The sequence below is a fragment of the Python bivittatus genome, unplaced genomic scaffold (genome assembly GCF_059951505.1).
Source record: "Python bivittatus isolate LINGU-HERP-01145 unplaced genomic scaffold, Pbiv_v1 ctg000590_np1212, whole genome shotgun sequence".
Lineage (NCBI taxonomy): Eukaryota > Metazoa > Chordata > Lepidosauria > Squamata > Pythonidae > Python > Python bivittatus.
Window position 1 is genome coordinate 30,237,501 of NW_028277086.1, and position 26,966 is coordinate 30,264,466.

Here is a 26,966-nt window from a genome sequence, read left to right on the forward strand (position 1 = left end):
GCAGAGAAAAGCACTAGAAAGTTGGGCATAGGCTGTTATAATTCTGCTTCTTGTTTTCTGAGTGGCTATGAATGCAAGATCAGTGGAGTAGTCACTATTTTTTAACTTAAACTACACATTCCTTGCAAAGCTCTCATTCTACAGAATGAGAGCACTACAGTATATCTAACAACTGCATGATGTGAAACTTTCAAGTTATGTTCAGCACTTCAGTAATATCCAATTCTGCAACATGGCTGAGATTTATCTCATTAACATGATTTATTATGCATGTATACTTGTTAGCAATAGAAGTTTGTATACAGAATTAAAACCTATTCATGCTAAGGTACATAGATCATACTATGTCTATGTACCCTATTTATAAGGGAAGTTGATATTTTATATAATATGACTTGATAAATGCAATTTTCAGTCATTTGGTATGATTTAATTGTTGCTTTAAAAAAACTTAACAAGAAATACATCATCAAAATGTACAGAAATATTTTAAAGTATAGCTATATGATTAAAAGAAATGAGTGCAATTAAATATAATCCTGGTAGAAAATTATGAAACTTAGAAACGAACATTTAAGATACATTAGAAGACTGTCATAGTGTGAACATTAATCAGAATTAGTTTTGGTACCTGAGATGGCTCAACTGACAGACTAATTGCTCTTGACTTAAACATCATAAAGCTTAGTGTATAATTTTAATCATTGATGAGCTCCAGGTTAATTATGCTCATGGAATGCATTCAGTGTAAAATTTCATTGAAATAAACTGATCACAAACAATAAGAAAACCCAATAATTTTCTAATTAATCAAGATAGGCATGTTTACCTTTGCATATGCCAAGTCTGCACAAACAATATATGCATCCGAGCAGGCAATGCATTCATGAATATTACCTAAAGCAGGCACTGCTCAAGTGGAAAACAAGACAAATCCTCATCTCAGTGTTAAAATCACAATTTCCTCCTATTCAACTTGTAAGTATTAATCAGAAACAAATATTGCTGTTTTTGACACTAAATGAATTCAACTGGACCGAAATGTGAATATATGATTTTTAAAAAATCATGCACACACACACACACACACACACACACACAAAGACTTGTCATATTTAATAAATAACAAATAAATAAGGGCTGCTATCATGCTATAATTAATTAATTAATTGGTTAAAAAGTAATCCACAATATTTATGTCCACAGCTAAAAATTGATTTTAGGATCTTTGGAACCAAGTTCCATATATACTTGATATACTTGAACTTAAATCTGTGTCATAATATTGTTCAGCAACATATAAAATACTTCCAAATTAACAAGGCATATGAAGCTGGAATTTAGAAGTAACTAATAATTCTAGGCAAATACACCAAAACTTCTGCATTGTTTCATGTGCACCCCAAACAGTGAGCAGTCTTTCAACCACATCTCTCCCTCTTGATGAATTTACAGAAACAGATTTGAAGGGCGGGGATTACATCTCACTAAGCATTCAAGCAAATAGCCTCAAAGTCTATCAAAGTAATCTGGATTTTATATGCAAAATGTCCATCCATAATAGTCAGTTTTAAATCATTTCTATGCCAGTCAAACTCAAAACTTTGTGATCAAAATTTTCCAAGTAAGAATACATGATTCTAGTTGATATAAAGTATTTTACAACTTTGAAACAATTAGCATAGTAAACATCACCTATAATATATATCTTTTATACCTCAGCTGCTTCAGAGAAACAATGCAGTATATCCTTCAAGGGAGCATTAGTTATCAGAATGAATATAATGCATCGAGTGCCTGAGAAGATATGCCCTTTCTTAATAAAAGTATAATAAAATATACTATCAGTATAAAAGAAGGGGAGAAACTTTTTTTAATCTTTCAGACTATGTATTTTCAAGGGTACCATTAATGTACATAGACAGAGCAGTGAGCTTCTCCTAATCCATATATGTTTTTTCCATCTCCATATTATGAAGTGGAATATAGATCATTCAACTAATTTTACAGCTTAGTTTCAATTGTTTGTTAATAAATGGTTTCTATTTTCTTGCAAGATACAAAATCAACAAAGAAAAAGAAAGTAATCTTGCTTAAGGAGTAAGCAGATGAATACATACCTGCTAACCTGCTTAGTATAGTAAATTCTATCAGCAGTTTGGAAGGCCAACGACTTTGATGATCTAACTCCTTTTATCAGAAAAACATGGACAATGCGCTGAAAACTTGTTACTAACCTCTGTATTGCTCCTGGATAAAAACTGTTCTCTAAACTCTGCTCAGTCAAATTATAAAACCCACCTACAGCCAGCTTTGCTAATGAAAAGGGGGGGGGGGTGCTTTTCTGAACAATGGAAGAATTCCCCTGCATTTCGAATGCAGTTCCCATTAGAGCTAAGAATCAGAAATGCCACTTTTACCTCTGTTTTTTTAATTGATATTGTCCCAACCCTCTTCTACGGTTCAGTGAGACACTGTTTGTGAAATGATTAAAAAGAACGTGATCTGATCAAGAGGAGAGAATAATGGGAACGGAATGCTAGGTTAGCCATAGTGCAAAGTGCTGGGAACGAAGAGCAAGAGACTTTTTACTCTATTGTTTTTATTCCCATCTGCTCTTTAGACATCTCAGATCACTTTGATTCTTTATTTACTCTGCTAAAAATGGGTTAAAAGTTGCCCACTTACATTTGGGAACAAGTTACAGATCTTAAAAAAAAGAAAGAAAGAAAGAAAATAAATAAAAATCCTTGAATTATATCAAGTTTCCAAAAGGTCATCACTGTCTCTGCTGTGGCCTTTTCCCTATCCCAAATCCTCTATCAATATGTCATAGTGAGTTAGGCAAAGACAAAAGAGAGGCTCAGTGTGAAAACTGCACATATATCTAATCCTGACAAAGCAATGAATAGGCCTTCACAAGTATAATTATGCTTGTTTATTTGTTACCACGTACAGAGAGCTGATGAAAAAATCCATCAAAGTGGTATTATGCAGACACCAAGAGCTTCTTTTCTTTGGTTGCTAAAGCCACATTGAGGCTTAAATTCCTTATTGTTAAATTCAGAAGAAAAGGGGAGGAAGAGAGATTTTGGTTAGACTTTTTTGCATCAGTTGCTGACAGATCTTTTGTGTACAGCGCTGTATTATTAGATGCATTAGTTAGAGGCTTGCTCATTCAGTTCCCTCATTTTAGGCCATACTGGAATCTGTAATTATAAAGGGCTACCCACGTTACCTTTCCTCTGGGTGTGGCAGGCATCTGACTGACCACAAGTGAAGCAGATTTAAAAACTGACCTTACCACCCCACCCCACCCCAAAATTGGGATTTAGAATTTCCAAAGACAGGTAAACTACCTGAACAAAAGCATGAGGTCGAAATCTATCAGAATTGTAAGCAGAATCAAACTGAGATATGGGTCTTTGTATAATACAGAATGTAAGGGAGGCAAAACTGACTATGTTCCTTCTATAGCGGAATTCAAACCTGGTTGCATTTGTGAAGTTTTACATCCATCTAGAACCTGCTTCCAGCACATGAACTAAAGCGCTGAAAAATCAAAGTTATTGAAGCAGCCACAACATAATATGGCAGATGCATGATGGAAAGAAGACCCTTTTTGGGAGAGAGATCTGTATAAAAGCCATGACACACTAACAGACCCTATCAAACAGCTTTAGAGTAGCATGACTTGAAAGATCAGAGTTGGGGAATAGGTGCCAAATAACCTTCTCTGCTCCTTTTACGAAGAGAATTATATCAAAGTAAAAGCAATATGCATAGTTAATGTCTTTGTGAGCTTTCCAATTTAAAACAGAAAAGCTGTAATTTTTCTTTGCTGGCAATCTGGAAACACTCTGGAGTTAATTACAGCTGATTCGAAGTGAACGACACAAACAAAGACCAGTCTATGTCCAGACAATTATACTGCATTAACCAGCTTAGAGCTTCCTGCTGATGTTTCAGAGCTCTTCTATTACACCCTTCTACCTTCCCAGCACGATAGAAAATGCTTCTGCAAGGAGGAATTAATGAAGAGAACTGCAAAAGAATGTGTGACGACCTCTCCTGACACGGCAAAAACTTTCCACCCATGTCACGACAAAGGGGAGAAAGTAATTAAGTTTGAATAAAAGGATGTAACCAAATATATTGTGTACTTAAAGCATCACTTTAAAAAGAAAACCAGAAAAGTTTGCAAATCACATACTTGACTGACTGTTGAATCACAATATTGTTTCATTTCTTTTTAATTTATCATCTTCAAAGGCTATTGGTTCAGATTTTGTTTGAAAAACTATCACCAGGATAATGAAACACCATGTGACAGATAAACTTTTACTTGTCTTCAAGATGGTCATTTCCTTGTTTTATATATGAAGGATTCAATGATAGCGAGATAACAGTCCCTGGTATTTTTAATTTAAATTATACAACTGAAATATAATTGTTTAATTCTACTATATTGTTCCCAATTGGTTCAATGAAATAAGTTCAGCTGTCTTCCTCTGAATGAAGATCAGTGTTTTGCCACTAAAAACCTGATTTCTTACCAGAATCATCCTATACAGCAAATATGACATATTTTTCTCCTTTTTCTGTTTGATCTTTAGATTAAATTTTGCAATAATCTGTCTTGATCATGATTGTCATTATTAAAAAAAAGAATAATAGCAATCAACAAGCCTTTTTCTGGCATTGCTTCAGCATTAATCCAGGCACCAGTATTTAATTACAAAGAAACTACCTTAGTCTGTAGCTTAAATTGTGGAATCAGGAAAACACTGGATAAATAACAAAGCAACATTTCTCGTGTCTTTCTTTTACAGAAAGGTGCATCTGAACAGCAGTGACCCAGTAAAATTTAAACAGTAATCCTTTGTCTTATCTATGCAAAGTAGGATTAGGGTTACAATGATGACTGCTTAATCCCTTTGATTTTCCTTTGCTGTATAAATATTAATCTACAAATCAATCAAGTCCTGTATTGTAATGCACACAACATACTTTGTGAAAGGTTATGTAAATTATAGTCATTTTACAAGCTCCATCTGAAAAGAACTTCATGCTTTTCCTTTTCATCCCAAAATCTGTATTAGATTTAAAAATTCAAGTTAAACCACCACAGGATGCATTGGGATTTAATAATTCTAGATCCAAATGCAAGTATTTGTAAAAATCTTCACAGTTTAATTCACAATCTCTTTTATTTCAACAATATTAGTCCAGGTTATAAATTTAATTTATTCTAACCAATATTGAATATGCTATGCAAGAAATCCTGTCTACATTCATTTAAAAATCTGTCACTGATATCACTGAGGCTTGTTCTGGGTGCACAGAGTGAAAGAATTGAACCCTTAAATTTGAAAATTTCCTCCATGAAAAAGATTTTACCTGTTAAAAAATACACTATTCTGCTTCCATGTCTCTTTAAATTACCAAATCTACTATTTTAGATAGTATCTATTAAGAAGTAAATCCTCTTTAATTTTGTGAGACTGCTTCTGAAAACTTAATGAAGTCAAAAAGTGTAAATATGAGAGACCAGATGTTTTCATATAATCTCATATTTTGAAATAGGCTATTATCTGACACATTTTATAATGTTATAAATACTGCTCTGCCAGAATAATCCTACAGAGCACATTTGGTGTTGAGTTTTAATTTGTTAATTCATATCAAGGATTAGATCCAGGCAAATTTATTTTACTTAAGAGTAAAACTATAGATAACATTGAATTTTAAATTAGTCTGACAAAGTCATAAGCTAAGTTACTATATTTTCTCTGGAAAGTAATCAGTGGGCCAGCTATTTTAGCAAGCAATGCAATTCTTACTTATTTAAGAATACTGCAATACTAGGTAAACATCAAGCAGTAAAATAGAAAATAGAATAGATCTTCAATTACAGCATAATACAAACTGAAAGGTACAATACTGCTTAGGGCTGTAGAAATGCTGAACTTAAGACACAGTCCACGAGTGACAGTTCCTGCGGAATGTATAGAAATGGGAGTGGTTTTCAGTTGGACAGGCTTCAATAAAACATATCCAGACATGCAGTGGACTTCATCATTTAATATGATTTCATCTTAAAAATCTAATCTGGCCATAGAATTATTTTAAACATAGCTTAGTCATTAATATTGTTCTAGAATAATCTGCCAAATTTTGTTTGGCTAGTGCTAAATCAGCTGGGACTTCTGTTTTATCAAGTGGTGTCTTTCATCATTTTTTTCAGTGCAAGTTAATTTAACTGCTCTACATAAGTGAAGTGAGCAATTCAGTAATTAACTTTTGTGTTTTAAAATGTATGAACTTTAATTATTTTTCACTGTAAACAAACATCAGCCACAATTATAAGCTCTTTGGTTTAACTATCTACTGTCTCTTTTCAAACAAACCTGATGTCAGACAAATTAAAATCAAGTAGCCAGCTATTTTAAGTTGAATTTTACATGATCTGCCAGTAACTTGATTACTAAACTTCAATATCATTACAGGAAAACTATTTCAGTAAAAATAATTACAAGAATTCCAACATAAGACAGGCTTAATTGTATTGATTCAAAAGATGCATGCATACAGAAAGCATGTTGAAAGAGTAATGTTATCTTCAATCTACAGTTACCATTCAAACAAAATTACCTGCTATGAAAAAACCAATTTTGGACTGATGTCTGCCTCCCCACCCATATAGAACCAACTAAAGTAATTCTTTAGCTTATCATCTTTGAACTTTAAACAACAAAATATCAATGTGAAACAACTTCAAGGCATGAAGACTTGGAGGTTTATTTACTGACTAGTGTATCTATTAAGACCAGGAACAAGTGGAGCTGTCAGGATGTAATGAAGGTAAATGATTAGTTAGCACTGAAGCTGAGCTCTTCTTCAATGCAATAAGAGTTAATTAAAGTTTACCACCAAACATCAACCAAAGCAGGATGTTGATCAGGTTTCAGCATTAAGTGCAAACAGACAATGGTTGGCAGCAATTAGTGTAACTATCAAATGACATGCAACAATAATTATACATTTAAAATAGCTCAATGTCTAGTTGGGAAGGGGAACTTTATTCTAGTCTAGTGGGGAAGGGGAACCTTTGAATATACACATATTCAAAGAACAGGAAACAGGTGTCAGATATTTCATGTTAGCACTGAAAATCAATAGAATTCAACAACAAAAACACACTACCACTATACAACTATGTTATCAGTAATGGAGGAATTTATTCTTCATGAAAGAGAAGAAAATTAACTGCTTGCTTGCAACAAAGGGAAGTGGTAGTAAGATCAAATAAAGTCCTTGCTGTTGTCTTTCAAAATGACAAATAAACAAGCAGGCAGATGCTTGCAATTTAAAGACCAATGGTTTGGAGAATCTTATTTAAAACTTTAAATTGGATGCAAGGTAATCAGCCACCTCAAGTTCCAGTTGTCTCATTTTCACAGAGAGTAGAGGTGAAACAAACATCTGAAACCTTATTTCAGTGACACCTTACTTTCTTTTAGCCTGCATATACTGGTTGGAGAAGAAACCTTCTGATGCTGGCACAAAAGCCAACATCAGGACAGTTGTCTTTGATACGCAGGACTAGTTCCAAACATTTTATGAGTCGTTACAATCCAAACAGCATCTTCTTTCATGTAATTAACAACAAAAATAACTCAACTATGATAGTCTTTGTAATTCACAAAGAATTGAATAGACCAACTTTCTCACTGGACTGCTGTAGTTGCTTGAAGAGCACCAACAATCTATCCACTGAGATAATTGCATCTATTATAGTATGGAAGGGCATTTTAAGATTATTGTCTTTAATATGTCAAACACTAAGCAGCAGTTATCCCTGGTAGAAAACCTTCTTAAAGATACATTTTTCAACATTTATAAGGACAGTGTATGTTTATCTAGATGGGTTCCCCAACTGTAACCCCTACACAACTTACGTTTTATCATGTGAATCCAACAGACATTTAAATTAGATTTCAAAAAGGCTTTTTGACAAAGTTTCTGATCAAGACTGATGGGTAAATTTATCATGTATAGGATAAAAGGAAAGGTTCCTATATGAATCAATACTGGACTGAAATACAGGCAGCAACATGTAGGAATAAATGGTCAGCTCTTCCAATGGAGTGATATCAGGAATGAGATTCTGATAAAAGCTATATTGGGACCAATATTTAAACCCAGACAGATTCCTAGTAGAGATAAATTAGTATCTGGGTCTTCCCCTAGTCCTAGTGCAACACTTTAGACACTTTCACACTGGCTTTTACTTACACTCTGTAACAAAAGTGACCATGATGTCTAGGCGGTTCAGTGCAAATATCAGTTTAGATGTAGGCAGCAATTGCGGCTGCTGCTAAAAAGGCAAATAACATGTTGGGAATAATCGGAAAGGGGTTAAAAAAACTGTCAGTTGTAATGCATTTATCTGTGGTGCAACTATACTTACTATAATGTATGCTACTCTCATCAGAACAGCTCAAAAAAGAGAAGATGAAATGCAGAACACAACCGAGGTCCTGGTACAGCTCCATTCTGGAGAAACATTATAACTGTTGGAGGGCTTTAGCTTTGGGAAAAAAATCTAAATAAGTATATTACATGATAGCAATATAATCATATCAGCAGCTTGTGGAGAAAATTAATACAGAAAGGCTTTATTCCTCTTTTGTACTACTAGAACCCAAGATGATTCCATAAAAGTCAGTAGCTGCAGAACAGTACAGAGCAAATGAAAGAAAACTTCTTCATTGAAGAATCAAGCAAGTATTCACTATTTACTGCAAGGGGTATTTATGGCCACCAACTTGGAGGGCTTTAACGGGGGATTTAACACACTAGTGGAAGCTAAGACAATCACTGAATGCTGTGATATATAATACATACACCACTATTGGTTGTAGAGAACACTAGTAAGGAATTCCTATGGATCTGCTGGTAAACTTGGCATCTTGGCCACTGAGGAACCAAGATGCTGGATTAGATAGGCCTTTGATCTGATCCTATACAGTTCTGTTTACATTATTTTAAAAGACTCCCAGGAAACTTGCTACTGTTAGTGCTCTGGAGAGACAAGATATAAATGTTTTCAGTAAGTAAATAAATAACGTGGTTTTACCTAATATTTCCCTTTGGTCTAAGTTACTGATTAGTGCCACCTATTGGAAGTTAGCAGAAACACTTTTGGGTAAGAAAATGTCTAAACGTCTAAGTCCAACATCTCCAACATCTAAATCTTCTACTCTAACAAGTATAGAGAGGCAAGATCTCTGTTGCAAATTGTGACAATATATTTAGAGCATTCTTGTATGTACCTTGAATCCTAGACAATTCAGAGAGAAAGAAAGTAACTATAATAGACAGTAATAGGTTTGATGTAAATGAAAGTAATGCTGTCTAGTCATGTTTTGCCTGAATTTTTTTCAACTCAACCTTGGCAAATATGTAGTGAGTTGAAATACTCACAAATCATAAGGGATTAAGCACTTTAAATCACAAAACTCTGTCCCAAAAAGTGATGCTCTTTTTTTTTTTTTTTTTTTTTACAAATAAATAAATAACAACTTAACAGGCTGCCTATTACAGATGGTTATCATTCCATTGTTAGAGCAGGGCTGTCATATGCAGTGAAACAGTCTACAACCTTGACTAATTGGCCACTGCTCTAGAGGAAAAGACACTTACAGCCAGCATAACTGCATGTTCATAAATAGTGAATCTTGAGTTTCAAATATGAAGCAAAATAGTAGAGCATCAGAACACTGTTCTCTACTACTGCAAACACACAATCACCATGTGATCAGCTTTAGAACCTGACAAGTGTTTTGTATGGAGAGCTGCTTCAAACTTTACAAAGTATAAATGATCTGCATTTCCTCATTCCCTTTCTTATACTAGAGGAAGTAGGATGGATATCCCCTGCTGTTTCTTAAAGTGACCACTGGAAGTGATCAGTGGTCCCTGAAACCGGATGAAAGTTCATTTCCGGCACAAACAAGAAGAGCTACAATGTGTAAATATATGAGTTAAAATTCTGGGAGGGAAAAAATCCATTATTCAGTCCTGATTATTTGTTGTTAGATTACTCCCCTAGATGTATGCATGTAACTAACTACAAATAAACGCTGAAAATTCAGCATTTTGCATTTTTCAGAATCAAACAGATGATGTCTTTCACTATGGTAGCCTAATGTCAAATAAAATAGCTGCTTAAACAGGTTGCGATGCTGCATACCATTTGTAGTGGAACATGTACAAATTTCCATCGTGACATTTATTTAATACAAAGCCTCATTATTTTACAATTATTTCTCTCCATCTTACAGCATTATGACCAAAATGGACTTCAACTTCACCCCCACCAAACAAATTACATTTTTCCAAACGTATTCTGCTCTGCTCTGGCTTTGTGCACAGAGTTAGCTAATCCAAGTATTTCCCCAGAGCTGCATTTAAGCTATGGCCCACTCCCAGCGCAAAAGTGTCTCCAAAAGCACTTTCACCCCCTTCAGCACTCATACGCTCATTGGTCCTGACATTTTCACTTCAGCCATGACAAATGAGCTGATAGCTGTGATCAGATTGCACACAAGTACTACTTTATCTAAAGACATATCATTAACTCTCATCACTATCTTCCAGTATGATTCTTCTTGTTTAATTTGTTGTGAAAATGCAGCTGAGTTTTAAAGCATCGAAACCTTAAGTAACCACAAATAAACATCACTAAATAAAAAGGGGCAGATTTGGACAGGATCAGAACATGACTACCATTAACTAAATGTGTCTCAAGGGACTTAAGTAACTGTACTCAACCTCTGCCCTAGTGCAAACATGCCATTTGAAAGTTTTCTAAAGGTCCCTTCCCCCTTGGTGCATTGCAAATGTTCTCTCTCTCTCTCTCTCTCTTTCCCTCTCTCTCTCTCTCATTCTCTTTGAGAAACATAAATAAAGTGAAACAATCAAGCATAACTAATAAATTTGGAAACCAGTTTCTGTCTCTTAAAATGACTCAAGCTATCTTTTCTTAACATGCATCTGCATTCTCTACCAGGAAGGCTTTTCACTTCAGTGTTAGTGAAACTAGTTCGTTTTTCTAATCTATAATAACAACGTCCAACCTAAACTATTTTGAAAGAAAATAATTGGGTGCATTCTGAACAGGACAATGGTTCCCTAACGGCTGAAGAACCTAAGTTCCAGTTACACAGTTGTCACTAAATCTAGAAGCTTTGCAAGGTATATTATTGGTAACTTTTCCAAGCAATTCATCTGAGAATAAACATAAAGGCAGAGTCAACTGTAGCACAACAGATCTTGGGAACAGGGGTCATGCTTTGAGGTAAAGTGCTATTCACTTCTAGACCATGCAAGGCGCTTTTTATTCCTGTCCTTATTGGAATCAGTTCCCCTTACCAGAGCAAGAACAAAGCCAAGTGCTCATATGAGGTTTGTGTATAAATCAGAGGTAAGCTACTTGAAGTGTCACTCGTGATTTTCCTGTTGACAGTGTTCACTTAAATAGACTGTTACGACTAGCCATACTGGGAAATCTTAATAGTTCTTAATCTGCATCCTTCTTTTTAGAAAAGAAGTGATTTGCCCTATTTTTAATCCAAACAACTTCTGCAGCATCTTCTGTGATATTAGATTGTCCCATGTCAAATGCCAAGTCTTCATGAATAAAACAAATATTACAATTTTTCCCTCTTGATTTTAGCAAAAAGATTTTTCAGCTCCTATGATTAGATAAATAATTGTATATTATTTAACATTTAGATCAATTTCAAGTATTATAATTCCTGAAATATCTGGATAAGAATATTACTGAAAACCATGATTTGTCCTTCTTAATACTATTGCCTTCTATATTTAAACTCTCTAATTTAAAATCTTCAGAGAACTTTTCTTTTAAATAATTAAAATAGTTGGGACAAATGCTAACATGTTAAAAACAATCAGTAATGTACATTTTGATGGCTAAAAAGGGCTTTTCACCTGCTTAATGATGTTGACAATGAAGCATTTAAAATGCATTTTGATTAAGGTACAACATCATAAAGAAGCAATGCTTTGTATTTGATGTTGTACATCTTAAACTATTATTAGGTTGGTTACAATATTAGAAATAGTTCATAACAACAAAATTTAATATTAACAGAATTACTTCTCAAATGGTTCTTCATATGAAAAGCAATTTGACCAGTCCTATTACTTTGAAAACTGCAACAGGATTTGGGCCAGTGAGAAACTGAACAGAACATGCGAAGGAAACAAAAGGAAGATTACAACAAATATGGCATGATCAAAACCTGTATATTCTATTATGATATTTTTAAATTTTTCAGTCAGAATAAGGGTACTAGACAATTAAACAATTATGTATCTAAATTAGGCAATTGCTATTCAGTGGTTAATGGAAATATAACAGTAACAGGATCCGAACTGAATAGATAAAACAAGTTTTGGAATATAATTGAACTGAGAAAAGGCCACAACAGTATTTTTTTTAAAAAAGGAAAAGATTAAAGGTTAGACACAGTGAAAAGTTTACTGCACTTTCACCTAGATTTAGTACTCACACAACAATTCTGGAAAAGTTCTGGGAAAGTTTGGTTTTCTCTATTGTTTTGGGTCTTTTGTACCTTAACCCCAAACAGCAAATTTCTGCTTTGAAGTCTTGGACCAGGTAACAGTGTAGTCTGGGACTCCCAGATTTGTCTGGGACAGGTCCTGTGACTTTCACAGTGATCAGGACTGCAGAAATGAAATGGATAAAGTTCTCATCATCATTTTATTTTTTTTGCTCCTTAAATGTCAAAACCACAAGAAGACAATTTTAGTAGGGTCACAAGTTAAGTGTGGAGTAGTGTTGAGGCCACCAAAAGTAATCTAATTTTCCTGGTTGAGATTGCAAAATGGCAACTGATTTTTCATCTGAGATTTGTTTTTAACTAGAACAAGGCCCCTCAACTGATATAATGGGATAGATTTAAAGTAAGCAAATGCTAGCATGTATGTTTATGTTTACATATTTTTAGGTCTATATGAAATCATTTTCTATACAGTATGGATATTGACTGAATATTATATTGTTACTTATCCTTATGCACACTTATTATGTTTTTCAGATATGGATTAAGCATGCATAACTTTGACTATGGTTGAGGACAAAATATGAACATGTCCCAAAATCATAGAGCTCTTTGTCTTGTTTTACTATACATTCTGCTGCTGCCATCTCTGTGACAAATATGTGTTACAATAACACTGGTATAATAGGTACATTGATCTAATATATTAAACAAATAATCAAACCATGTCAGAAACTAAAAATTGACTATCCTCCCCAGCACTGCCACCAACAAGCAAACACACCTTTAACTATTCAGTGAATCAAAATTGGTTTTTCTAACAATGATCAAGTTGTACACATACACTAAATCAAACCCAAACTGAACTGTGTGTGTGTGTATGTGTGTGTGTGTATTAAATGGCTACTAGTGGCATGCTGTAGAGCGGTGGAAATTCACTATTTTAATCTGCAATCCAATATAGCAGTCCAGGAAGATAAGCAACAGAAGAGGTAGAGGACAACATTTGGAATCACTGCAAAACCCCTTCTTCAGGCTGCACTTCACATTCAGTATCTATAAATCTTACAGTTGTTCTTGAAATGTTTAATTTAAACCCTCGACCTAAACATTGCTCTATGTTAAGAAGAGACTTATGAAGAGACTAAGTCTTGCAAGTCTTAGACAACAGAGAGCACAGCAATCTCCCACCGTGAAACTCAGAGGCACGAAACATCAAGAGATTAGGAATGGGAATCTGAAAATATGGTAGAAAATGGCATATTGGTGATGTAAATAAATGTTGCTTGTATACGTGTTAATCCTGTTCCATTTTTTTATACAAGCTAATGCTCCAGTGTTGAAATATATTTTTCCTGATGTTCCAGCTATAAAACATACAATTTTATGTCAAGTGCATTTAGTCATCAAATATTTCAGGATCAAATATTGCAGTGATATTAATCACTTAGCTACGTATATACCATAATGAGTATATTTTTTGCTTCATTTTTCCTTCATGAGCAAAAAGTGAACCATGTTGAGTATATCAAGCTTTTATTATACTAAAAAAAAGCCAATTAAAATGTCACACTTAGCTTTAACTCAAGCTAGAACCAAACAAAATATATGACTTGATTCTTTGATAATGTTTTCCCTGCAAGATGTTTATAATAAAAGTATGTCTTTATTGTTATTATTTCAAAAAAATTCACGATGTTTTACCATGAAAACTGGTTTCTCCTGTGTCTGGTCTGTTAGATAAGGGAATTGCCTCTTAGAAACAATCACGTGCTTCAGTCTAAGCCTATAATACTTACAGTATTGACCTGTATTCATGGAAGTTGATACAGTCCAACCAGGTCAATGTTACAAATATGAATATTCTATCTATTTGTAAAAAAAAGTAATGTTCATACAACTTTTAAGCAGTTCTCAAAATTATAAAAAGAAATATACTTTAATGCAGACACCATACTTTAGAAATGTTTTTCCTAAATTGCAACCCCATTGGGAAGGCCATGCATATTATGTATCTTAAAATGGTAAATTTATTTCACTCACAAAATTCAGGTCAGCCATTCCTAAGTAGAATTCCTTTTTCTTAATATTTTTTAAATTTCCCACTACACAGGCCCTAGCATTCCAAACTTTTAGAACAGCAAACTTACTAAGGAAGGAGAAACAAATAGGAGTTATGGGAACACTGGAATTACAAAATCAAAGAATGTGCCAATTAAACAAGACCATTGTACATCCATACTAATGGGCATATCCTAAATCTCTTTCTATATTGAAAAGAAGTGGGCATTTATCTTCTGCAAGGCTATGAAACTTTTCCAGGTTAAGTGGTCTACACAGTCTATCTCATTTCCCATTCAATTGCAAAATCAGTAAGACTATAAATCTAAGCATATTCAGAACCTGGTAGTCAGGGCCATTTCCTCAGATTTTCATAGTAGACTTCTTACACTGTAACATCCATGTGTAATAACATCCTGAATCACAAGCTGCCAAATCTAGAACAACAATCTAGAACAAAAACTGCATGCAGCAAATTATCACTGTTTTAAATAGACTTCTTCCTACAGAAGTAAACATGGATGCAGTCTGACTCTCTACCTAAGCGTACACAGATTGCAGTCTTGTTTAACAGAATACAAACCATATAAACTAACATAAATCCATGCATTATTCAGTTATGCATGGTTTAAAAAATGCCAGTTAGAACACATGTTGCTTCCTTAACAATATAGGTTCATTTATTTTTAATCTAGCAAATTCAACTTTTCCAAAGTTTTCTATAGCTTTTCTTTCTTGGATTATATCTCTCATATATACATTTCTTGCTATTTTGAAGGAGATGTACAAACATGAGCAATGCACATTTGCAAAGTTGTAAAGAATTTCTCTGACATCAGCCTACAATGTGAAGATTTTATGACTCCAACTGAACCTTCTTTTTTTTTGTACAGTTCTGTATTGAGCTGTCAACTGCCAATCATTTACAAATATTTACTTGTTTATTTTGTAATAAGCACTGCCTACCAAACAAGCTACATGCAAGACTTACACTGCACACACATACATCTGAGCTATTTGAATAAACACAGAGAACAATTTAGTATATAGCTGATTCAAATTATTTTTTCCCTATAATGGGTCCATAAAAAACTACACTAACCTGAAAAACAGAAAAGATATTTGGCATGCAGACAGATCATTATTTCTCCACACTGCATCTGACTTTCCTGTATCTTATAGAACCAATTGTTATTTCCATCTGCTCAAGCTGCAATTCTATATCTCCTTGCTTGGTAGTAAGTTCCATTGAATTCAGTAGAGCTTACTTTAGTAGACATACATAGCCTTGCACAATAAATGTATTTTAACTGTCTCAGTTACAGCTGAGAGCATATAATTAGACTCACAGATCACATTGTCAACAGCTAACCAATTACATTCATACCTTTAGGCCTCTTCCTGGTCCCATTTAAGTCTCTAGATATTTTATCACTAAATTTGATAGGAATATGGACTGGGTATTTAGTAATGACTTATGAGCCCACTGTTTACATATTAAAAACTAAAGTCTAAAGCATGCTATCAATGACACTTACTGCATTCAAATTTCTATTTAAATTCTATTTCATGTATCAGTACAGTAGCACCAAACTCATACTGTTACGATTGTATCCTAGAAATAAATGGTTACTACTATTACATAGTTCACAGGGTCAAGGTCTATTCTTTCAACACCAACAAAATAAAGCACCATCAATTATAAAAGCTAAAACTATACCTTATGAATAGCACATTTAAAAGCTTAGCTCCAGACTACCTGACTTCCATTTATTTTTCTTGCTTGATTTTTTTTTTCAACTCTTCTTCTTCCCACAAAACACTGAGGAGATTCAATACCCAATAGTCAATACCTGATTAGCCTGTAGTATTTCTATGACATACAAACCTGGGTCTATCATCTTCTAGCTGCATCATTACATACATATTCATCAGCTTGATGATGAAAATTCAAGGCATTTTATAAAGTTGCTGAAATCTGAGCTTCTGCTTGTTTTCTCAAGTCTTGGACAAACATAACTTTAGGGTGAGCTGAGCAGAGGAGAGAGAAAGAGAAGCTGGCATTTTCGTCTTCCTTTCATCTTAGTCATTCAGTCAACCATTCAGTGCCCTATTCAGCAGAGCTTTTCATTATGCAAAAAAATGCTAATCCTTTCCGATGCTTTCACACTTCTATAAACCCCCATTCCTTCCACTGAAAAGCAATTATATCAGTTTACCTTTCTGTCAAAAACAGGATTAATATTCCAAAACCTGAATCTCTTTTGTTTTTCTATCTTTTGCTTGAGGAAACCAGAGATTATTAGAGGACATTCTCCTTAGAGCCAGAATGCATTATTTTAAATATGATTCTGTTAAGCCAAAGAAGAAAAGGGGAGAGACGAGGAGTGGGGGGGGGGGGGGGTTAGTTGCTGCGGAAACTCCTTTCTGTGGCAGAACTGACCTTCTCTTTCCCGAGGCTTGAATAGAATGAGCCTCACTCTGGTCTATTAATCAGAAACAAATTATGAAAGAATGTAGCTGGACTGGTTGACACTATCCTGTCTTGGGAGACTCAGTAACAGCCTAGTAACAATGTCCTCTTCATGGGTAATGAACAGCCATGACAAATGGGGGCTGAGAAACTATTTATTTGCATATGCAAATTATCACACAAAGGAAACATGTACAAACAAGTGTCATTGTAAGGTGGATTAGGCAAACAACATTTTCTTTTTAAGACATTCTACACCCCAGAACATTAGTCAGCACAATTAAACCAGTCTCCATGGAGACTAATGAAATTTCACCATGGTATGAGTTAAATTAGATAGCTAGTTATGTGTTTCCCCAAACCAACTTGAAATCCATTATTGTCTCAGACAATACGGCAATTGTCCCAGACTGATCTATGCCAGTTCAACAAGCTCCTGAGTTGACAATTTGCATATGTTAATATAATTAAGCCCTAATTATATGAAATCTGTACATCTTCAGCAGGCACTTTCCCTGGGCATTTTTCAATTTGAACCCTGGCCAAGTCTTTAACCCTTTGAATAATCGGGAAGAAGGAAACCCTGCCTTGTGGGTACAGCCCCAAGGCAGATGCAAGAAAACCTCTTCCTTTCTAAATACAGGGCTTAACCTGACTTTTCCTATTTCCATCCACAAAGACAAAAATTATTTTCAAAAATGCTACCACAATCACTACTATCTTGCTTCAAAGCTTACTAAAAGATTTAACATTCAGCTAAATAAAAGGTTGCCGATTCATTAATTGTCACTGCTGTGTCGTGAAAGTTTGGAATTGTCACATACACCACACACACACACACAAATCTAGACTGATGTCAGTGGTATGACAGCAATAAAAAAGGAATGAGGACAGGAAAAAAGAGCAACCAGGAACTAATGAGCTTTACATAAATATATGCTGAAGCAATTAAGCAGTGTTAATTACTATGACAGCAGTTAATTGAATATAATTAGATATTTTAAGCCACTGACTATTGCACAGTTAAGATTAATTTTATTGAGATTAATTGTAAATAAGAGTAGATTAACTGTGTTTTGACAGGCAGGCAGAAGAGCAGGAATCAGACATCTCCCCTCCAAAAAAACCCCATATATTATTTTAATGTCACACCTCAGAAACATCTCCTCAATAAACATGACTTTTCAAACCCAAACAGACAGGAAGCTTGAAGAAAAGCAAACAGCTTGCAGAGATTAAAGAGTCTTTTGTCCTTTTTTCATATGCATTTCTTTTAAAAGACCAAATTAAGTAAGTCTGGTATACATTTTTAGGAAGGAACATTTCACACCGAATGGAAAAAATGTTCTATCGCAGACAAAATCCATGCAGCTGTGCGGAACTCGGCCCAGATGGTCTGAGGCTATAAAACACCATCAAAATGATAGAGCGAAGGGCCTTTCCAAAATGTGATAAAGTCGCAACCTTGTGTGTGACCTAAATTTTCAGCCATCTATAGCTTCCTCCTTGATCCTTTTTCAATCTAATCATAAATATTCAAAAGACCTCTTTTAATGCAACACCACCAATGCACGGCCACTTAAAAGGCTAATATCTTACTAAAAGGTCCCTTTGTTAATTAATATGATACAATTAATATCACTCAGGCACAATAGCTTACTTTTTATATCACTTAGCTTCATTCACTTAAAATCTTATTTTTAGACAGTCTTCAAAGATCTAAAGAATACTCAATGCAAAATAATCCAAGCATGCTATTGGAAAAAGCATCAGAATGCTAACAAATCACAAACAAGCAAAGAGCCTCAATTGATTCCAGAATAAATCAATAAGGGATTAACACAATATTTTTAAAGCAGTACAATGTATATATCATATAAATGAATATATCATATAAATGTATATATTCAATACCTTATTATCTCTATATTGAAAAAAGGCTTTACAGTATTGCGCATGTCCCTATATTGACTATCAACTTCTTTGCCATGCCTTTAGTCTTTTAGAGCAAAAATCCCAAAATGGTATGTGAAACAAGGCTACAACAAGCCATTCTGCAGTGAAGGATTTTAAATCATCCAGCCTCTTCTAATAGACTTGAGACTTATTGAGGTAGAAACCATAAAAAATGAAGAAGGGAAATTTAATCCCTGAAATATTGATTTGCACATTAATATCATATAGGCAGAGGGCAATTTGGCTTCATGGAAATGACACATTGTCGACCCTTGCTGAAGTCAGAGCCAATCTAACTGCTGAACATGTCTGAATCTCAAGAGTTATTAAGGGCTTCCCTTCTTGCCTATATGACTTTTCTCCAGCCTACCAATGCAATCTTAAATGTATTATCTTTAAGAAATAATTGTAAAACCTCAGGGGTTTTCCAGTTAATGGAAGGAAGGCTAAACCACATCAGATTCTGAAATGCAACATTAAACCCTTGCAATCAACAAAACCACCTCAATTCTCATCCATCCAGTGCAGGATCTAATACTGTTATTAGAGATAATCAAATTTCATTGTGTAAATTTAGGCTCATGGTCAGAGTGGAAGCAGTAAATTCTGCAATATTAAACAGTGATTTTCTCAGCACTTCTTTACATAGTCCCTGTTGATGAACAATAAAATATTTTGCTATAGAAGCACAACCTTGTGTCTATTTTAAAAGATTCAAGGGATACATACTTTTTCCTACCACTTGCATTTTAGAAAACAAGCTAGTATCATTCCTAAACCTACCAAGCAGGTACTACCACTACTATTACTGTGACTTATACAGATGGTTTATTTGACCTTTCTTTGTTCTTTGAGTAGATTTCATTTTTGAAGATTTATGACCATTGCCTTCTATTTAATTGACCTTATATGTTCATTCCCATAAGAAGGAAAACTGAATACATGTTTGCCTTCCAGAAAGCTTTCAAAGCCCAAAGCAATGCCAATGGGATGCTACAGCCACAGTGTGTAGATCCTGGAGTATGAATATTCAGCTAGGCTCACTGAATAATCCGAGGGAGCCTCTGCACTCAAGCCAGGTGCAAGAGGTTAAAACAGCTGGCTAGCCATCTTTCATCTTGGTATGCCTTCCTACTGCTTGAAACTGTCTTACGGTCCTCCCCACAAGCAGACAGTCCTCCCCACAACTATTTTACACACACACACACACACACACAGCTCCAGTTGTATTCTCCTTTGCTAAAATCGCACTGCAGAAAAGGAAACTATTTCAAAGTCCAGAGTCCAAAGTATGAAACAAAATGATTATATTTAAACAGTCTCTTTTTTTTTTTCCTTTTCCAACCCTTCAACCCTGTTCATTTGTAGTATTTTCATTCTCCCCCTTTCCTCTCTGGCTTTCCAAAAGCAAAGTCCCTTCTCCCTGTCAGTTTTGTCAGTAAATAGAAAGTAAAACAAGGGTTGATGGCACTGAGAGTGTTACATACCCAGGCTGTGTTTTTGCATTGCTCTCAATGGAAGCGATCGATGCCCATGTCACAGTGGTGTTCCCAATCGCAGCCAAGTGTCTGCCTCAACCTAACCAACAACAGGCAGGGCTTCCAAGGCTGCCGCTCACTACCTCTTCCTTTCATCCATCCACTTAGACATCCACCAAACTCTCAAAGACAGAATAAACTATCATCTGCTCTTCAACCACCGCTCCTAAGGATCCAGCCACTGGAAATCCTTCCAAAGGGGAATCACAATTTCAAATATAAATATAAGAGAGATTTATCCACCTTCAAAATCATCAACTCTCCTCTCCCCCCCACCTTTTTATTTTTTTTTTTCCTTCTGCCTTTTTCTCCCTCTCTTTTCCAGCTACCCGATCCTTGATTAAAATGGAACAGGGTTAATAATAATATGAAAAAGGCGATCAGAATGAAGGAGAGGAAATGCAACTGTCAGATAGAGGAACAGTCAGACTTCCTGCCTGACCCTGCGGGGTCTGCCTCAGTGTAAATCCACCATCTTCTGCTTGGCAAGTTGTCTTTTGGTTGAACTGATTTTTTTTTTTTTTTGGTGGCAGTGGTGGTGGGGAGGGCGGGAGGGGGGTGTAATGTTTGCGATGTATGCCTTGGTACCTAAGGTGGAAGAAGAGGAGGAGGAGGAGGAGAACAGGAGGAGGAGGAGGAGGAGGGTGTGTGTTACTGAATGGAAGCGAAAAAGCCTCCTCGGGACCTTCGCGAAGGCTGAATCCGGCTGTCTGAGCCTCCTCTCTCGGCTGGGCCCAGTGCCCCGAGCAGCCGAGGAGCCCGAGACCCCCCTCCCCCTCCAGCTGGCAGGTAACAAAAGGAATACAGCAGCGTCTGTTTGGGGGGCGAGGGGTAGGGCTGGGGCGCAGGAGGGAAGGGGGCGGGGGGCACGGGGGGCGCAAAGTTTCCGATCCCCATGTTTACAGGCGAGGGCAAGGTTGCAAGGCAGGCGGGGGACGCAGAGGCGCGCCTCCCTTAGCCGCCGTGCGAAGGGATGTATGCGCGGAAAGGAGCCTCGGCGCCGCTGCATTACAGGTCGAGGGAAGTACTTGTCTCACACTCCGCACGACAGAGAGAGAGAGAGACAGAGAGAGAGACAGACAGAGAGAATATATATATATATAAAAATAATAATAATTTTCTTGGCACAAATCCGATTAAAATAACGCCGGAGCCCCACGCGGGAGAGAGAAGGGGAGGAAGGAGCGGAAGCCAGCCGAGGAGGAGGGCGCCGGCTGCCTTTTCACAAAGGGAAGCGCCGGCCGAATCTTCCCCAGCCGAGCAGCCCCTCCGGCGACCAGGCAGCCCGGTCCGGCCAGGGCGCCGCGCGCTAGAAAGTGGCGCCCCGGGAAAGCAGCAGCCGCTCCTCTAGCGGGCTCGTCTCCGCTGCCAGCCAGCGACGGCGGGAGCCCAGCCCGGCTGCTGCAAATGCCAGCACCCCACCTCGAAAGCACGCGCGCGCACACCCGCAGAGACGGGGGCCCCTCCGTCCCACCGGCACTCGCACCCCTCAGCGCCAAAGCCAGACAGGAGCCCTGACCCCCAAAGCACCCTAAACTTTCCCCAGAGGCGTCGCGCTCTGGAATCCGGGGTTAAACGGGGGGGGGGGGGCGGGAGAGGGAACACGAATAGGCAAAGACTTTTGACAGCCGTGCCGTAGCTCAAAGAAACCCGTTTCCCAGGTCGGTTTTAAAAAGACACACATCCCCCCACATGCAGTACAAAAAAATATTGTCTTCTACCAAATGTTAAAGATTCCACACTTAATCCAAAAGTTACAATCTCAAAAAAAAATGGGTATCCCCACCCCACCCTCCCGGAATTTAAAAGAGAAGGACGCCTCCTCCCCTAAAGCGGCACCTAAAAACGAGAAAAGAGGGAGAAAAGGGGGGTGAGAAAGGGAGAGATAGAGAGGATCAGGGGATGGGAGTGTGTGTGCGTGCGTTTGTGTGTGTGTGTGTGTGTGTGAGAGAGAGAGAGAGAGAGACAGAGAGAAAGAGGCAGGCAGAGAGCGAGAGCGAAATATCAAAGATTGTGCAAGATCAGCTTGGAAAGATAATCGATACTCGACCTAAATTTAACACAAACTACTCAATAAAAGTTAAAGAAAAAACTTACTTTCCATTTCCCCTCGCAGTTCTTACTGGATCTTCGCCTCTCTGTTTTGTTTGCTTTATTTACTTAACAGCTGATCACATCCAAGTAAACGACAGAAGGTTCATTAAAAATAATAATAAAAAAAAATAATCCTCCAACTTTATTGGGTGAAAATAAAAATGAGCAAGAAGTGGGGGCATGGAGCGGTCCTTTGGGGTCCGGGAGTTGTTAAAGCAAGTGGCGACCGCGGTCTCGCTGTTTGGTTGTGAAGGGGTTGGGAAAAGGAGGAAAGGAAATGAAAATCCGATATGTCTTTATTCTGCTAATTATTATCGTTTTAGCCCTGTTTAAAAAAATGGCTGATTAAGTTGAGTGCGCATGTCTTTGTGTGTCTATTCCCGATATGCACTCTGGGAATGAGAGAGAGAGAGAGAGAGAGAGAGCGAGGGGGGGGAGAGAAAGAGAGAAGAGAGAGAGGTGTAATTAGCGAGGTGATCAACATTCTCCAGACTGCAAATGACGCGCAGCGCGGACTAACTGTCGCTGCCGCTGCTGCTGGGGACTCGCAGGGACTGCGGGAGCCACACCACTGGCCCCAAAGCAGAACGGGCAGTAGGAAAGCAGCTTCACGGACACAAACACAAGTCTGCAAACTTCATTAGTAACACAGACACACACACACGCACAGACACACAAATAGATGGCTGGGGGAAATTAGAGAGAGAAAGTGAGAGAGAGAGAGAGAGAGAGAGAGACGGCAAGGCAGAGAGAAGAGGCAGAGAGGTAGGAAAGAAGATTTGCTCTTCTTAACTGCTCAGGAATGTGAAAAGATATGGGTGCAAATTAATTATTCCTCCCACCAGGGAAGTTCTTTCTTTCTCTCTCTTCTCTCCCCCCCCCCCCACTCTCTCTCTCTCTCTCTTTTTTTAAGAAGAAAATATGCTTTGGATAATGAATGTGGAATGTGCCTCTGTATGGAAAGGAAGTAAGGCTGAGACGGAAATTTTTGCTCTTTCAGCCTTAAAGAATCATTTACATATTATTGAGGCTTTATTCACACACACACACACACACACACACACACACCCCACTGTACATACAAAGATACTGTGTCTAATAACTGTAGCAATGTATACATATTAAGACTATGCATTATTGCACACACCTATGGCAGTTTAATCTCCCTGGGGTAACTGGTCCAACTGCTCAACAAAAGTAAGTTTATAATAGCAAACAGTATTTTTAATGTGTAATAGCAACAGTAAACAGATTCAACAAAGCAAAAACTATTTTCAGCACAAATACTTTTTTCCCCTATAGGAGCAGAAAAAAAGAAGTATATGTGTTCTTAGGTTTGGTAAAGATATTGAAAACATATGAAAAAAGAAGGCATAGGCGATAGCGCGTAGATGCCATTATAAATAAGAATGTCTTAGAAATCTTCTCCTGCAAGGGATGGAGATTGCTTCTCATTTGAAAATCTAATTATCTTAACCTAATACTACAGATGTGATGTGAATATGAGTGACACTTTCATTAAAATATAATTAACTAAAACCAGAAATCAAGATACTTTTAAATATTCCCCACTGAAGATTAAAAATCATCTCTATTCAAAGTGCATCCAAACACACCATAGGGACACCTGCCCCTGTCCAAATGATATTACAGAAACAAAAAGGCCAAAAATGTTGGTAAGTAATACTTAAATATAAATGATATTTATAATCTCAAAGACCCTATGCAGGTGAAAATAACTTTCCAGTTGATGGGTCTCTGTAATTCCTGATTCCTGGGGTGCATATTAAATTCTTGTCTTAGGCCTTAAGAACTTAATACGACAGAAAGGTTTAACACAATTCCTCATAAAAACAAGGTATAAATATGCTGTTTTTAGGGGCCTTGTACCATCCGATATACAGCAACACCTGGCAAATCCTAAAGCTAATGCTAAAAGGGAAATTTCCACCTGAAGATGAATAAAAGGCTTGCCAGCAGAGACACCACATAGGCCAAAGATAGGGAGGCGTGGTACAAAAAGAGATGTTTTAAGATCCTGGAGAATGGGAAATATGCCCACTTGGACATCCAGTTCTTTGTGGGCAACTCAAAATATAATGACTCTTCCTAGAAAAGAGGGCAAAGCAAAGACATCCAGATTTTTTAAAAAAAATAGTCTTTGCACTTAAGATGTAGTTTTAATGACAGAACATCATAGGAGTTTTCCTGAAGAGTAACTTGATCTTGCTTGAGAATTAGATCTACTTCTCAATAAAATAAAACTGTACATGATATGCACATATTGTGTGTATTCCTATCATAAAGCTAGATTCAAAAGAAGGAAGTGACAGCCCCGTCCTTGTTTACAGAGAGGGACCACTGAGGCTAACAATACATTTCCCAACCCCCATTTTCAGTCATTTCTGGGATTATGGAAAAGAGGTCTCTGGCTCTTTTTGAAATAGAAGGGAGAATCAGGTTGCAGGATACATTGACCAGGAAGTAAAGGACATCTAGAGTGTACCAGTCCATTTCCTAGCCCAGGACACAATTAAATCCAGTCTGCTGAAGAATCAGCTCAGTATAATTCTTCTAGTTCCAACTCAAGTGAAGAAATAAAACAGTTTGCATAGCAGAAGTATATGGAAACCTGATCTGGCAAAAATCCTCTTTTAATAGGTTCTGTCTATTTTTAAAAGGCAATGTTATTAGAAACTTCCATACCCAGTTGATCGTACAAGACATGCTTGATGCAAATGTCTTCCTTGCCCTCGTCGTACTGTAGCTCCTTTTGAACAATGTTTTGGTGGTCCCCCCCCCCCAAGCTAAAGGGGTACCCGCAGGAAATGAAAACAGGAGAGTCCACTTCTATTTTTTTTTTCTTTCCGTGTTTTTGTTTCGCACCAACCTCACTCTTCATCTCCTTTTCATCTGTCTACTTTCAGTCCTCAGCTTTCCCTAAACTAGTAGAGATCGAGGTGGAAAAGGCACTCAGGGATCCTAACAGTTTAGAAGAAACCCGGAGATTGCCACGTAGCTAGGAAAAAAAAAATCGAAGAAGGTTAATTCCGAAAGGCAGCACAGGTTGTGTATGTGTGTGTGCGTGCGTGTGCGTGTGATAATAGCAAAGTGAGGTTCGGGCAGGGCAGGGCAGGGCAGGGGGAATCAGCCAGGAGCACCCGAGGGCTGGGAAGTAGGAGACCTGACTGTTTCGAGAGGATTCCCCTAAAAGCTCGGCCAGCTTTTCCAAGCCTTTTTCCTTTCCGTTCCAGGCTGCTTGCTCAGCTGATCGCCCAAGACCTCCGTCTAACCTCTCAGTTCCTTTTCTTTGGTCCCTACGGCACAGCTCCAAGGGAAACCTCTTAGGGCAACCCACCCTGATACTTGTGTGTGTGTGTGTGGGGGGGAGATTTTCCCAAAAAGGGGGGGGGGAGAAAGTAGCAGGATCTTCCAAGCAGGGAGAAAAAGAGAGTTAATGACGTTGTATTTCACATGTATGGGAAAACAGACCATCCGATTTTGGATGCCACCCCCACGCCCCTGAGCGAAACAGACTTTGAGCAAGGGTATAAGAGCCAGCTCCGGCCACTCATTCTTTCAGACAAAGAGCGTGCCAGGGCAACCGAGAGACTTTCGTACTGCATCTCCCAAACCTGTGCTAGGGACGTACAGGGCCAGGAGGAGGATATACATAATTACAATCTCCTCTCTTTTTAATAACCCGCCATAATTCCCTAATAAATGGCCGGGCTCCCCCTTCCCTCTCTCTCGCCCAAGGGAAAGACGATCCGTGCCTTTTGAAAGCGTCCCCTAAGTCTACAGATGAGCTCAGTTTGAAGCGAGGTATTACAAGATCTCAGTGTTAGAGACCCCTTTATCTAAGCTACAGACACTTTCAGATCCCGAGACCCCCTCCTTCCTCTGCCTTTCTGTTATCTCTTTTCCTCCCGGGGGCTATTTGACAAAGGCAGTATGTTAACTAACATTTTTGTTTAACTCAGCAACTTCGTTTTCAAACCACCCTTTAAAAAACCGAGAGCAGTTTTCAGGACCTTCCGGGGAGCAGGGAAGCCGACCCAGTGGCAAGACGTCGAGGATCGCCAGGGTGGTTTTCTGCAAAGAACCTCCGCCAAGCCTTTAGCCCGGCGAAGGGCACGTCTCTGGGGCTTGGTGGCTCTTTCTAGCAAAACAGAGACGAACCGCGAAGTCCCCGTCCCCGGGTTCGGCCCGGAATTTCGGGGGAAG

The 26,966-nt window shown here is 37.5% G+C and overlaps 1 protein-coding gene and 1 long non-coding RNA gene across 3 annotated transcripts in view; one reads left to right on the forward strand and one right to left on the reverse strand.

The window, feature by feature from the left end:
• The window catches only part of ZFHX4 (zinc finger homeobox 4), a 174,655-nt gene extending 151,587 nt beyond the window's left edge, over nucleotides 1-23,068 (reverse strand). For both annotated transcript variants that reach the window (XM_088149216.1, XM_088149215.1), the window contains exon 1: nucleotides 22,743-23,068. The gene's annotated coding sequence lies outside the window, so the exon portion shown is untranslated. The remainder of the gene's footprint in view (nucleotides 1-22,742) is intronic.
• Nucleotides 21,266-26,966, forward strand: part of LOC112542600 (uncharacterized) — a 40,151-nt gene continuing 34,450 nt past the window's right edge. Inside the window, exon 1 of the long non-coding RNA XR_015797602.1 lies at nucleotides 21,266-21,434. This is a non-coding gene — a long non-coding RNA (uncharacterized LOC112542600). The remainder of the gene's footprint in view (nucleotides 21,435-26,966) is intronic.